Here is a 16,387-nt window from a genome sequence, read left to right as displayed (position 1 = left end):
TACTGGAACTAGCCCAAACCATGAAAAACATCCCAAGACCATTATCCCACCTTCAAAATATGTCAATATAATTTTGCCTGCAGTATATAGTGTAGCAAGGTAGTCTTCAGTATTTTTTATACTTACATTTTAGGGGACCCCCCAAGAGTCCTAAGTCATTCCGAACCCTGCGTTGGACAATGTGAAAGCATTAGCAAGGGCTGTACACACAGGAGTTAGAAGTGATATATGTCCCTCACGAGTTGGGCGAGTTCAGAGCTAAAAGATACATAATATTTGACTTACGACATTATCCCTAAATCATGCATCATTTTGCATATTTTATTCTACTGGTAATTACTTTTGCAGTATTTTGCCAGCATTTGATCTCCTCTTAATTTTTTTTTTCTGTATGCAACAAATACCAAGACAAATGTGAAAGCTACTTTCTGAGTGTTCAACTGGAGAAAAACACAGTGGTTTATGTTGTCAAGAAGTCCTGGAAATTACCTGTATTTTCAAGCAATGTTAAGAACTGAACTGAATTTCTATGACAGGAAAACTTCCACTGGGTGGCAGAAGAGCATCCAACAAGTTAACATATAAAATGCCTTCATTATGCAAACAACAGTTCCCTTATTCAGCAAACGTGGAGAAACAATGCGTTTCTCTAACATTCACCGGCCTGTTGGTTTAGTTGTTGTTCAATAACTTGTCTGTGTGTGGGTTCATCGGAATGTGTCTGTATGGGAGTTGATGAGAACACCTGACTGCAAAATGTTGAATCAAAAGTACACTACACAAGACTAAAAAGCCATTCTTTCAACATTACATTTCCTATATTAGAGGAAGGAAGGGGTATTCGGCAGTGGTGGCTGGTGGAAAATGTTCTAGGTACGGCAATCAATTCGGCAAACATCCCAGGTTGATTTAGCGCAAAAAACAATTAAGGTATCAAAAATACATTATACTTTGCAGGTAAATATTTAATATTGATTCCAACATTAAACAAGCAGTAAATAACACTTTCACAATCTAATTTTTGTCATCCTCATGTTCAATCCAATATAATATATATCCATAAAAAATAAAAAAATTGAGAATGATATACTGTAATATGCACTGTATATATGTCAGTCATTTCGTCTACTTAAATGGTGATAATACCATGCCAGACAACAACGCGAAGGCTCGAGTCAAAACCAGTGTTCTCCAGAGTGGAGTCTTTTTAAGGACACTACTGCTTCTTAGACGCGCCTTCTGCGGGCTCCACAAGGGGCTGCGTGGATGGCATTCAGCAGGCCAGATCCTGGACCAGGGTCTGAGGAGGTGGGATCAGGGTTCGAAATGAGGGGGGTCTGGGGGGGTCCCGGACCCCCTATAAGTCATTAGGGACCCCCTATAAGAATTTATTTTTAGATTTTTCGGGGGTCCCCGACAAATATTTTTAACATTAAAATGATTGTGAAAAGGTCTCTAGTGACGTTTTAAATTTATAACAATAATTAATGTATTTCCTAGCGCGATTGGACAGCAATCAGGGCAGCTAATAGCATCACAGATTGTTGTTGTGGTCTCTGCCGCAGACATGTAGGTTATTGTTGAACGCGGCAAAAACGAAGCCTCACAAAGAGTGAAATCCCTAATGAAAATGCTGTAAGTTCTTCGATTATGCTTATATCTCCATAATAATTGCTTATTGTAGTAAAATATTTGGAGTTGGTGGTCCTATATCAAAAGTTGCATTAACTAACTTAGATACCCAGTGTAACGTAATGATTAGAAGAGTGCGTTTGTCAACGTTTCTTATAGCTGTACGTGTATGAAGCCAAACAACCTGCCAGCTAACAGCAGCATATTCACAAACATATTGCTGAAAATCTACAAAACGCATCACAAATCCATTGCAGCATTCATGATTGTATAAGTGAGCACTACATCACAACCATGTATGAAAACATGTATTCAAGAAAATATTTTAAAAACATCCTAAAGACAACGAGCCCACTGCTCTACGCAGTGAGCTATGGAGATTCCCAGATTTACTGTGCGGTACAGGTGTATTAACGGCCGTTATCTACCAGACCGAATAGCAACTCTGATTTCGGTGTCTTATTTAGATGCCGGCAACAGTGTTTATAGACATCATTATTATTCAATCCAGCGGCTAGTTGTTTTACAAATTCCTTTATGATAAGGGATGAGAAACGCCAGTTGTATTTGATCAAACCCTATGGAGGTGCATGGTGCTGCCATAATGAGTACACCTGGTGGATTTAGGTAACTTAGTTAACTTCCTTGCTCAAGGAAAGAATGACCTGATATCCACTTTGTCATGTCAGGGATTTATATGGTGGAACACTTCTCCAGACACCACTACAATACTGGGACTTGCCCAAACCATGAAAAACATCCCAAGACCATTATCCCACCTTCAAAATATGTCAATATAATTTTGCCTGCAGTATCTAGTGTAGCAAGGTAGTCTTCAGTAATTTTTATAGTTACATTTTAGGGGACCCCCCAAGAGTCCTAAGTCATTTCGAACCCTGGGTGGGATCCAAAACCACCGTCCGACTCTGGTCTATGCAGTCCAGCACGGCCTCCGCTGCAGCTGCAACCAACCAGAGTTCAGATCATGCATTGCATGGAGATTTCTCTGCAGATTCAGAATAGGTCTAAAATATGTACCTTGCCCCGGGAGGAGGTCACGATCGTAAAGACATCCGAAAGGCATCATAGCTCTTTTCATCTAAGCAAACAACAACAAACAGCTTTGGTAAGGACAACAGGGCTTACATATAAGTGCAGAGAACAATTTACACCTTATACACAAAAGTTGTATTAAAAACAAAAAGAATCCCACCTGAGGGGTTGTGATGGCAACAAATTGTAGGGAAAAGAGTGATGTCCATTTTCAGTTTAACCAAAACAACACTTGTCACAACAATTGCCACCATGACAGCCGCAATGATGAGAGCCAGTGAGAGAGAGGACAGAGAGGCTGTAGGGATGTAAGGGCTAAAATTACTTTATTCAAAGTAGCAGACGTTAGACAAAACGTCTGTATAATTGGAATGTATGGATGACACACACAACTTTATTAGCTGACCTGGTTTGAGCTTTACAATACACAGCTGAAAAAAAACAGTAAGAAAAAAAAGGCAGAGGCAAAGCTATAATTCCATTTTGTTTTACCTTTTCGGGCCAAGGTGATGGTGATGAAGCTTGGAGGTCCAGATACAGATTCCAATCTGCAGGTGTAATATTTTGACAAATGCTTCTCTGCCACGTTTTTGAAGACCAGAGATGCCGTCATCTTTATTACTGTAGCATTACTCTCCCTGGAAATCACAGGGGAATGACTGTTTGCTATGATAAGTGTGTGTGGACCACGTAATATTTGCACGTCCACACTGTTTACCGTGTGTGATTGTAGAAAACAGGAAAGCTGTTGTTCGTTTCCACCTCTCTCCCACCTTCTAACCAGAATACCTCGTCAAAGTCTGAATACATAACAGCTTCACAATCCACCACCACTGTTGCGCCTAGAAAAAGCACATCGTACAAAAGTTCATTTGAAGGCTATAACATAATGTGTAAATATCTACACAATAACACTCACCTAAATCAACATTAAGTACACCACTTATTTGTGGTGAAAGTATCATTGACTGACCAGATTTCCCTGTGCAAGACAAAGGGAAAATATTTAACCAGAAATAAAACATGTTAAAGTGCATGACAATAAATATATCCAAAAAGTATTTTCCTCACCCTTTGGTTCGACTCTAAGCAGCAAAGTAAAGGTCATTCTATATATTTGCCCATAATACAGGTAAGACCTGGTACAGCTGTATTCTCCTTGGTCATTCACTTCCACACTTGAGAAGTGGTCATCTCTTGAAAAGGACTCTACCTCCTAAAATGGAATGAAAAAAGCTTTTTTAAACCTTGAAATCAGCTTTAGCTTCAAATGTAGAAAAACACTCAGTCATTTATTTCCACATTCAAATGAATTAATCATCGGCTGTGTTTACATACCTTGTGCCATGTGATGCCTTTGCTCGTAATTTTGGTAATGTTTGCAGAAGGTACGTTTACCTCAGGACAATTCAATGTGCAGCCCTCTTGTGTGTAACATATTTGAGGGTACTGGGTCCTCTTCTGGTACTCTTTGGACTGTGTTGTTAACACTATCAGCCTGAACCAGAACTGCCTGCTGGCATTCCTGTCAAGTCATCAAAGAAAAGGTTAATATGAAGACTTCCTATTTGGAATTTAAACATTTTTTAATTTTATTTGTGGGGACGGCTTAGAGGATCAGTTTCCAAAATGGAAAAAATGGTTTGTGACATTCCTATTTCCACCATGCATGGAGGGATGAAGCTGTGGATGCGCACTCTACCCTCTACAAGTCAGAATGATTTACCTCTCACATCATATTTTGTGGTTTTGAGTTAAACGTCTTCAGGTTTGGAAACGTATGGATGGATTGCCAGGACATTTGGTTCAGACAACTATGTTTACTCAGGAAACTTTTCATCAATGGTCCACATTAGTTCATGACCAAATCCTTCAAAAGGTAATGATGTTAGCATTTATCCCAAAACAGCATCATCACAGAACGGCTAACATTATTGTTCATGTTTGAATGCATATGGCATACAATAAAAACAAGCAACGTGGCTTCAGCGCAAAGATAAAACCTCTAGTTCACATGTGTCAAACTCAAGGCCCGCGGGCCACATCCGGCCCGTGAATGAATTATCTTTGGCCCGCATGATCATATCTATTTACGGCCCGCCGGTATATTGCACGCATCACTGCATCACTGCATCACTGCAATGCACTCTCCGTGTGTCGTCGCGCATTTGCACGCCCTACAGTCTGTGTTACATACCACTTGTGTCAACTTTCAACTATCGCTCTCCCCCAAAAATGGCTAAACGAAAGGTAGAATTTTAAAACAGGAGTTTTCAAGACAGGTGAGAGGCAGGGAGGTCCGTGTACCCTTTGAACGTTCTTTTTACCGTAAAATCATAAAACGAAAACACTCGTTTCTGGTTTTTCGTTTTAGATCCAAAGCGGTAAAACGGAAGTGAGCGGCCGTTTTCTACTTTTTCGTTTTTAATGAATAACGAGAAAACGGAAGTGGGCGGTCGTTTTCTCGTTCTTTGTTTAGAACCAAAAAACGAGACAGACTGACAACTTTTCACTGTGTTAATCCCTTTTGGGGTTTTTCCCATAAAACGAAAATACGAAGCGTATCCGCTAAACCGTCTGTTACCAGGGTAACAAGAGGAGAAAAGTTCATTAATGGACACAAATAAATAATCCTGGTCCGACGGGATGTGTTATTTATGTCAACAATCAACATTTTATGCTTTCAGAATATGAGCTTAATAATATTTTCTAATATAGTGAATATATAAAACATCTACTGTATAATCCTGTAGGGGTCAAACATATTTTACTACATGGCTGAACTACATTTTTCTTTGGACCGAAACACAGTGTAAATATATTTTTTGAGATGTGTGCACTCTTGTAAAAGAGGAATGCTGTTTATCAAGTTGTTTGTACTTTACCCCAGAAAGCATGAGTAATTCCCCTGATGGTTTAGAGAAGCACTGAGAATCACAAGGCTCCTGCCATGAATCAGCAACCCCATCTTCCGCTGCTCAGCTGGGGACGTGTCGGTCAGTGTCGTCTCGTGGGTGGTGGAACTGATCCAGATCACTTTGGCATCACCGGGACTGGAGCCGCTGTCCTGAGGGCAGTACAGCGCCACCATCTCACCTGCCTTGACATATGTCTCTGTGAGCTTCCTGGGACACACTCCTGCAAATGGGTGGAACAAATAGTTTTATCACTTTATGATGATTGGGGTTGCCAGGCAACCAACTGGAATACATGGTCACTCCACTCAAGAAAAAGACTTACCGTATTTTCGCGACTATAAGGCGCACTGGATTATAAGACGCACCTTCAATGAATCGCCGATTTTAGAACTATTTTCCTATATAGGGCGCACCGGATTATAAGGCGCATAGAATAGAAGATACTGCAGTAAAACGTTTGACTGGGGTTGCGTTTTGCATCCACTAGATCGGGCTGTGCTAAATCAAATGTTATTAAGCGTTCACTCCCATGGTAACGTTATTCAAACGTTAATGTGGATATTAACAATATCTCTGAACCTCCAACTTTCGTTCTTGATTAATTAAAACATTCTTGGCAAATGCTTTCGTGCATCTTACACCGAGAGACAGCGCTGTAACAGACGGTGGCGCCTCGTGGCGGACCGTCATCTCGATCCCGAGATCCAACTACGAGCTTTCTAACTCAAGCAGCTTTAATATACGATGTTGGAGCCGGAATTACCGCGGCTGCTGGCACCAGACTTTCCCTCCAATGGATCCTCGTTAACCAGTATGGATCAACCAATTGATCCATATATATGGCGCTCCGGATTATAAGGCGCACTGTCGTTTTATGAGAAAAAAAATGGTTTTAAGTGCGCCTTATAGTCGCAAAAATACGGTACACATAACTACCTATAACCAGTGCTATTTAGTAAGCTTTAGACATGTTTGAAAGGGTATTTTATTTCGTTTAGACCTAGCTATTTCCCCTTGTTTACAGGATGTATGCTAAGCTAGGCTAGCCATGTCATCGTAGCTTCATATTTATTTTACATACATGAAAATTGTTTTTATCTAACTCAACAATGAGAATGAGCGCAACTACCAGAAAACTACCCCCCCTCCTGAAGTTATAAACCTAGGGAAAAGACTGCAAGATATTGTTTCCTTTCCTCTGATTGTTGGTGACTACTTGTCAGTTCTGTCAATTCTAAAGTGTGTATCGGTGGTCCTCTCCCACCAGTCAGAGGAGGAGATGAAAGTTTCAGCAGGCTGTTTGCACTTAACAAATTGCTGTCAAATGCATGTATTGACCTCTTTGGGAGTGCAGACATCTTTTTAAGGCAGATGGGAGTTTGCCTGAACCAGTCAGGGGTACGTTATTTTCCCACCTCTGTCACCCTTCTGTTCTCATTGTCAAAAGAGAGGTGTCTAAACAAGAGATAATACCACAGCACCACCATAGAGCTCGTATGGGAATGATGGCCCTGCCTTAGGAGCCGCACTGGTTTAATGGATCACTGTGTGTCTCCCATCACAGGCATAACATCATCTACCGTATAACCCACAGTATATACGCAAGCGCACTAGACTACCGTATATGACAGCATTAAAAAGACCACAGATAAACATAAAGATAAATGAAAAATAAATGGTCCAAAAAAGGCGAGTAAATAAAAGCGTGTCTTTAGTCTTGCTAACTGCTTTACAGCTGTTAACGCTAGCTTGATCAGCTGGATGACGCGTAAACAGCAGCCGCAGAAGAGCTGCTGGAGGCCCCTTACGTTCCTCACGTCAAAACAGGACAACGTGGTGCTCCCGACACGTCTTTGCCTGCGTCATGTGACAACAACTGCCGGTGCTGTGGCTGGCGTTTCCTCTGCACTGGAAGATTGTCATTGTTCAGATCCACATTCTTCACTACAGCAGCAGGTTCAGTGACACAGATGGACTCCATTACATTTCGGCTATTGAAAATGAACTTGTGAAGGTGTAACTTCTCTTTAGCACAGACCACTTGGGATTCCTTCACCAGTTTGACTGCATTGTCAACAGATTCCGAGCTAATGAGTTCATCATCAACATAAAAATGTTTTCTAAAGAAGCCAGCTGCTGATGGGAACTCTTGCTTGTTTTGGCTGGCCAGATGCTTCAACCCATAATTGGCGTTGAGGATGATGAGGAGATGCTCCTAAGAGGTGAACTTTCTTACGGTACTCTTTAGGTTCAGAGTTTAATCTCCATTTTCCCACCAAAAGTAACCGCAGATAATCTTCATTGCTTACGTGGAACTTGTGGAACATTTTTTCTACATCACACATGACTGCAATCGGATGTTTACGGAACCGGCAGAGATGGTCATTCCATATGTGACATCTGGTCCGATTAGCAGATGGTCATTCAAGGCAGTGACTTCATACTTTGCAGAGCAGTCAAAAACTACTCTTATCTTCTCAGGTTTCTTAGGTGATACCCCCTTGGTGTGTATTTCCTAACCTTGCTGGCTTGTCTGCCTATGGAAACAATTGGTTTCCCTAACCCCAACTCATTGTTTTAACCACACACTCGACTTGGTTCTTGTATATGGTATTGTGATAGAACACTTAACAATCTTTCCACAGAACCCTCTCCTGTCGGACCATTGTCTGATAACCTTCGAATTTCTACTGCCAGAATCTCCTCCTCCTACCAAGGGTTTCTACAGTCGATGTTTATCGGATACCGCTGTAGCCTCATTTAAAGAAGCCATTCCCTCTGCTCTAAGTTCAGTGTCCTGTCTCAAGATATCAGAAGACTCCTTTGAAAACTTCAGTCCGTCACAAATCAACCATCTTGTCGATACTGCCACAGGCTCTTTGAGAATGGCACTGGACAGTATTGCTCCCCTCAAAAGAAGAATGGAAACAAGAAGGAAGTTCGCCCCTTGGTATAACTCTCAAACCCGGAACTTAAAGCAAACTGTGCGGAAACTTGAGCGGTTATGGCGTTCCACCAAATCAGAAGGATCTAGGCTAACTTGGCAAGACAGCGTTAAAACATATAAGAAGGCTCTCCGTAACGCAAGAGCATCTTATTACTCATCATTAATCGAGAAAAATAAAAACAACTCCAGGTTTCTCTTCAGCACTGTAGCCAGACTGACAGTGAGTCACAGCGCTGTCGAGCCGTGTATTCCTGTGGACCTCAGTAGTAACGACTTTATGAACTTCTTCAATAACAAGATACTGACTATCAAAGAGAAAATTGATGGTCTCCTGCCCCCAAACGGAGCCGACCCGTCCTCGGATGTAGGATCCTTGGATGCAGCCGTGGGCCCTGATACCTACTTGAATGGTTTCTCTTCCATCAACCTTGATCAACTGACTTCTACAATTTTGAAATCCAACTCTTCCACTTGTCTCCTGGATCCGATTCCAACTAAGCTGCTTAAGGAAGTTTTTCCGTTAATTAGCACATCCCTACTGGATATTATGAATCTGTCTTTGTTGACAGGACATGTACCACAGTCCTTCAAGGTAGCTTTAATTAAACCTCTTCTTAAGAAACCTACTCTAGCTCCAGAGTTGTTGGCTAACTACAGACCCATCTCTAATCTTCCCTTCCTCGCTAAGATCCTTGAGAAATCTGTCACGAATCAATTATGTGACTTTCTACAAAACAATGCTTTGTTCGAGGATTTCCAGTCAGGATTTCGAGTGCATCATAGCACAGAAACGGCACTGGGGAAAATTACAAATGATCTTCTACTTGCATCGGACCAAGGACTTGTCTCTTTTCTTGTATTGCTCGACCTCAGTGCTGCATTTGACACTATCGATCACCGTATCCTGCTGCAAAGACTGGAACACAAAGGAACTGCACCCAGCTGGTTTAAATCTTATTTATCGGATCGATCCCAGTTTGTGTTTGTGAACGGTGAATCATCAAGGACCACCAATGTTGGTCACGGAGTTCCACAAGGTTCTGTGCTTGGACCGATTCTATTTACCCTGTACATGCTTCCTTTGGGCGACGTTATCAGAAAACACCGCATAAACTTCCATTGTTAAGCAGACGATACTCAACTGTATCTATCGATCAAGCCAGAAGACACCAACCAGCTTGTTAGACTTAAGGATTGTCTTGGAGACATCAAAACTTGGATGACCTGCAACATCCTGATGTTAAACTCGGAAAAAACGGAAGTTATCATGATAGGCCCAGAGCGCCTTCGAAGTCAGCTGTCACGTGATACAGTCTCTATGGATGGAATTGCTCTGGTATCCAACAGCACCGTTAGAAATCTTGGAGAAATCTCTTCGACCAGGATATGTCCTTCAACTCTCAAATAAAGAAGACTTCAAGGACTGCCTTTTTTCATCTACGTAATATATCGAAAATCAGGAACTTCCTGTCTCAAAGTGATGCAGAAAAACTAGTTCATGCATTTGTTACTTCTAGACTGGATTACTGTAATTCTTTGTTATCAGGCTGCTCTTGTAAATCGCTTAAACCTCTCCAGCTGATTCAGAATGCTGCAGCGCGTGTATTAACAAGAAGTAAGAAATGGGATCATATAACTCCTGTATTAACTTCTCTGTTTCGTGCGGACCCCGGTTCTGACTCCTGGCATGGCTCTGCTGACACCTGTTGCTGCCATCATCATTACTTTAAATATGATTCATATTACTGTCATCATAAACCAACATCTTTCTGCTCTCCCTCCCCACAGAAGCCTATGTGGATGGTGGTTCGACCTGATGGTGGTTGTCCCTGCAGTGGTCCTGCCGTACACCTGTTCTGCTACTTGCAATTACTCGTATCATTTCTGTTAGATAAATTTAATGTATTGTACATCTTTTACATTGTTGATTCTGTACACATGACATCCATTGCAGTCTGTCCATCCCGGGAGAGGGATCTCTCCTTTGACGTTCTCCCTAAGGTTTCTTCCCTTTTTTTCCCCATTGAAGGGTTTTTTCATATTTTGGGGAGTTTTTGCTGTGCTGATGTGAGGGTTTCGGGACAGAGGATGTTGCATGTGTACAGACTGTAAAGCCCTCTGAGGCAAATTTGTAATTTGCGATTTTGGGCTATACAAAATAAAATGAATTGAATTGAATTGAAAAGTCCTACTCCACGACCCATTAGCGGAATCATTTCTTGAGCTATGGCTTTGAGTTATTTCCACTTACTGGTGGTTTTGCAGATCGGAATGTGTGTATGTTCCAGCGGAATGAAATCTGTTATTGTTAGGAGGTAAATCAATCAATCTTCCTGAGGAAAACCCTCAAACCGTAACTCCACTAAATCTATTAGTACTAAAGCATCATTAGGTTTTATAAAGATACTTGATGCGTCTGATTTCTTCACAAACTAAGTTGCATTAGAAGGATCTAACTTTTGAACTATTATATGAAGGAACTTACCTATCTTCCCAAACTTAAACCATTTGTTAAACAAATGGGAGGAAACAAAGCAGAGAATACAAAGAAAATAAATAACATTTTCTGCTCAATGTTTTTCCTACACAAAAGCTGCATTATCGGGCCATGAAGGCTACAGAGACAGGAACCAAGCACACAAACAGTAAACGAGCAGAGTCACCATCCTGGATCTCATGCAGAAACAGAATCAGAAGTCATTTATAGTCAAATATGACTATAAATGACTTTGCACACCCACGGGTGTGGGTTTGCACGTCACCGTTCAAAAACAGAAGCCGGCGCCTGGGTAGAGTTGAACAGTTTATTTAGAATAATAATTGGTTCCCAAGCTGTTGTTGCCGTCGTCGGCTTTTACCAGGTCATTCACAAACAGGTCCTCCTCCAAGGGGGCTCAGTGGTGGATCTGCAACGCAGGAATTGGTAAGCAATGGTGCCACCCAGACCATGGAGTATTTTGTTTTTGTTACATTAATGACCAATTTGAACCAACAGGACGATGAGAATTGGGGAAACTGCAGCATGCTGGGGGAGGTATCATGATCCCCTGAACAATTATATTAAAGCCTCAATGGAGAAAAGGGTTATTTAATCAATAAATAGGAGTTATGGTTAGGGCAAATTAAAAGGGAAATTTAGTCCATAAATAATATGGAGTAATACAAATTTGAATAAAATGTATATAAAATTGCAATAGTGCAAATGAAAATGTAGCCGAATTAATTTGGGTATTGTTAAGCTGCATAAAATACAACAAAATATTATACAATTTCGAAAAACTGTTAAACTGTCACTCTAGTTACAGTCTTGTCAGAGATAAACACAGTAAGATGTAAGATTTACACGTTTTTATTACAAAGTACAGCTGTGGTTGACAGAACTTCATTGCAAAAAAAACCCAGTATAGTAATTGTTTGGAATGGATTTTAAAATCTGCTTTTAGTCAATCACAAGTCAATTGCAAATTAAGATACAGTCATCCTGAAGAAAAAGCATGTGTCCATAAAGAATAATCCATGAGTAAACATGATTAGTCCTTGGGTCTGAGTTGATCAGGAGCAAAGAATCACTTAGTCCAGACTTGACTGAAGAGGTCACACAACCCGGAGTCTCACGCGTAGATAATGTTCGGGATCAAAAGCGTTTAGTTTCTACTTGATAATATGTTGTTGACCAGTCAGTGTTTAATGTGGACTGCAATGATCCTCTGCAGCCCAAAAACAGAAAGAAAGGGAAAGCTAGATTGACGCCGCAGTTCAGCATGATGCCTACATAGAGAATTCACTGCCCCATATACACATAGATATGAATACACATCTGAGGATTGTTTGCTACACTGAACTATACCTCGGCTTACCTCTAATTAGCCTTGACAAAAGTTTGAGTCACTGTGTCCAGACTCGTCAGGTGGGATAAAGTCTCAAACAGGGCGTTGTGTTCAGGAAACTGGAACTGGGCAGGTGTTCAATCAATCTGGTGTTGGCTGGGAACGGGCATGATCCACTTTACAGCCAGAAAAAAGATAGCGTAGAAAACACTATCAATGAAATACTATCAACAATAATAACATTAACAACCAATAATATAACTGTAAATTGCACTTACACAGATGTTTCCCTCATAGTTCACAAAACATAATCAAAACAAAATGCGGACACAAAACATTAAAGATGGTTGAACAGAACAAATTTAGCATTATGTCACTATTTCTAATATGAGAGAAATTCATGAAAATTTATGCAATAACTTTTCCAAGGATAGTTTTTGGCGTTGTTAAATATACATGTAAAATATAAATGTAAATGTTAAATGTTATGTAAATGTAAAAATAAAATCCAACAGTGCAGGCAACAGTGCTAACCACCACACCACCGTGTCAAACTCATTTTAGGTAGGGCGCCTCATACTGTCCACTTTGGTGTCACACGGGGCGGACCAGTCGGACCATCGGGCCCGGTCGACGGGGGCGCGGAAGGTTACTCCCCCCGTCAACCGGACCCTCGACAACAAAGAGGGTGTTGAGGTCCACATGAAGTTTAATTGTTAATAGTTATTATCATACCTGAACGAGAGAGTAAGGAGATGAAACACAAAAAGGAGTGACAAAGAATCATATTTAAAAGAAACCGCTTGCTCTTGCCATTTAAATGGAACCAAATCGTACCATTTTCCTGGTTACCCAAAAAGTTTCCCATCCAAGTCCCCAACCACTTGAGTTTGAATGCCATGTCTAAAAGGTTGCTGTATTAAATTGAATTATTATATGTCCCTAATAGTGCTGTCTGGAAAATCCTTGTGTTTTCATGACATATGGGCAGTAAATGAAAATATTTTCATATTATACTTGAAATAAAGTTAGTGCGGACTGTTTAAGAACTCTTTTACTCCCCTTTCCATGTATATTAATGTATGAAGACATGCTTACCTCAAAAAGAAATGCTGTGTCCTTAGATTACACAGCTGAATCCAATGGTTTGCCACAGAAGAGATGTGCATTGCTGTCAGCTGACGTTCAAAAGTTTGTCACCGACTGACAGCTGTCAGTCAGTCAACTTCAAAGACGCATATTCTTCACACAGAGTGGATCTGACTCGAGCGAGAGACGGAGTGACACAGAGACCAAACCATTCAAGAGTCGCACTCACACAAGAGTCACAAATTTACCTATTCGTCAAAGAATGTTTTTAGACTGCGGGAAGAAGTTCTCAGGAGAAATATCGACGCAGAGAAAAAATGCAAACTCCACACAGAAAGCCCACTGAGTGGAATCAAACCCTGGATCTTCATGACAAGAGGCACCAGCGGTGAGCATCACTCCACAATGCCACCAGTATTTCTGTTCATATCACTGTGTACGGCGGTTTTTAGTAAAAAGTTTTCTACAATGAGAAACTTTTTCTTTATTACAGAGCTTGACTATAAACAATACAGTGCTGGCTGTTAAGTGTTTGATGTGTTTTGGCACCACAATGGTCCATATATTTAGAACTAACAAAATATTTTGTAATTCATGTAAAAATCACAATATTGAAGGATTTCCATATTACAGTGCATTTCTGTTGTGACTACAATTTCTAGTACAATTAACGGTGATAAAATGTATTTATTACGTTATTAAGATAGTGATTAATAGTGAGACTCCTTAACCTATATTATTCCTTCATTGATTATGTGTTAAATAGACATTTTGCCTAATGTTCTCCCTTCGTCTGAAAGAACCAAAAAGATTTTAATCAATTGTGTTGCATTTACATGAAACCTGTCACCTTTCTTAGATCTGTGCAGAGTTCTTCATAATTAAGCTACACGAGTGGACCTGATGTAGACCTTCCTGTCATCTTCCGATGCTCATTGCAGCTTATTAATCTGTACAGATCACACAGTGGAACACTGAGGATCCTTCGAGACAACTGATGAACAGGTAATCAAGTAGTTTGGGAATGTGGTAGAGCAGGGGTTCTAAATAAGTTTTGAGCTTCGACCAAAATTGTGGGGACAAGGGACTACTAAGTCGGAAACAAGACATCATTATAAAATGGAATTAATGAAAAGATGCCTCTTGTACTGTTATAGTGACACTAATAATTGCGCAGTATCATGGGTAGGTTTGGATATTTACTGACAAATAGGATGTGGTTGCATCTTTCCACTTTTTTAAGTACCAAAATACAAATTGGTCTGTAATCAATTTGGTGTTCTTCCCCTTTTATACTGTGGTCAGCACACTTTTTTATTTTATGACGAGTCTTTACAGAATTCGGGTGAGATTATTTGCACGGGATGCTGCGTTGTATACAACTCGGAAAACACGTGAAAAATCCTGTCTCGATATTGATGTTAACTTTTGGTCCAGTTCATGTTGAACGCTAGCATGCTCCAAGCTATCATGCTCCAAGCTATCATGCTAACTAGCAAACTATCTGCGCCAACGCTAACTAGCTTACCAAAAATAATAGTCTTTCCCGTATCGAGTGGGCAGCACAAGTAAAATAACTGGTCATAGTTCCATGTGTGCTTCATTCAAACACTCGCGTACTTGTTGGAGCCGGTAGCCGTGGTTGTATCAGCACGTTCACGTCGCGAACTTGCGCATGCGCGTTACAGATGTGAGCAGAGTCACGTTTTCAAGTACTTTTTGGAATGACCCGCATGATAATGGTACTTTATTTCATTTCACGTTCTTATATGCAAATCAGGGGGCGTGGCTATCTCTCACATTCAGAACAGACAACAGCCGTGTGCAAAAAAAGGCTGGCAATGAAAGGGCTAGAAATAGGCTAGGTTAGTTGTAGCCTTCTTATATAGCTACTGTGTATGGTTGTAGTAGCAGATACGGTGTTACACCGAAATCTGTGACCCATCAGAAACTGTGACCGCAGAGGGCGCTGTTTCACATCGTCTGTTCGTGCATGCTAGACAATGGAGGGCGAAGAAGAGCGACAACACAAACGGCGTAAATGTTAATACATTACGTCCACGGATGAAAGCATCATATTGTAGTGTTAAGAAAAGAAAGAACAAAATATTTAATGGACCAGCACATTGGCTAAGTTGTCAGAATGTGTGACCCCACTGTAACTGCTTAATAAAGGAGTTAAACTTAAATATTGTTTGGGGTTGTTAATTCATCTCTTCACATTACTCTGGAAACATATTTTCTTATTTGGAGTCTTCACAGAGCCAGTACCTCAGAGGTCACCATATCTGACAAGTAGCAGCCGTCAGAATGTGTGACCATGATGCTAATTGTGAGCAAGGTTACCCTAAATATGTAGTTCTTTCTTTTGCGCCGTTTGCGTAGGCGCTCTTATGTTTACGCCGTTTGCGTCGTCGCTCTTCTTCGCCCTCCATTTTCTAGCACGCACGAGCAGACGATGTGAAACAGCGCCCTCTGCGGTCACAGGTTCTGATGGGTCACAGATTTCGGTGTAACAACAGTACTGGTTCATTCATCATCATGATGATCTTAATGATAATATCGTCTCTCTTTCAACCTTACGTTACAACATGACCCATAATGAAGAAATGTATTATTTTTCTAGCACGTTGATGTTGACGTTGATTTCAACCATATTTCAACGTTGAAATTACGTCTTGTGCTCACTGGGAGCCTGCAGCTACTTATGAAGGCTCATTTTCTTAGACTTACCTGTCAATGACGTGAGGACGATCAGAAGCATCAGTATGTTCCCGAACATGGTGAAAACCTCTCTGTCTGTGGGATAGCTTCTCCATCAAATTAAAGGAAATGAAAACGAAAGAGGAGCGCGAGCACAAACAAGCTCCTTCTGGTGGAGTCGGGGAGGGGGGAATGCCGCTCCACTGCAGTTTCGAGTG

The 16,387-nt window shown here is 40.8% G+C and overlaps 1 pseudogene; it reads right to left on the bottom strand.

The window, feature by feature from the left end:
- Nucleotides 1–703: 703 nt before the first annotated feature.
- On the bottom strand, nucleotides 704–16,332 carry LOC119225898 (interleukin-1 receptor type 1-like; annotated as a pseudogene).
- Between the last annotated feature and the right edge of the window lie 55 nt (nucleotides 16,333–16,387).

Source organism: Pungitius pungitius, chromosome 4, assembly GCF_949316345.1.
Source record: "Pungitius pungitius chromosome 4, fPunPun2.1, whole genome shotgun sequence".
NCBI lineage: Eukaryota > Metazoa > Chordata > Actinopteri > Perciformes > Gasterosteidae > Pungitius > Pungitius pungitius.
Note: the sequence above shows the minus strand (reverse complement) of the source record. Positions and strands in the feature narration are given on the sequence as shown.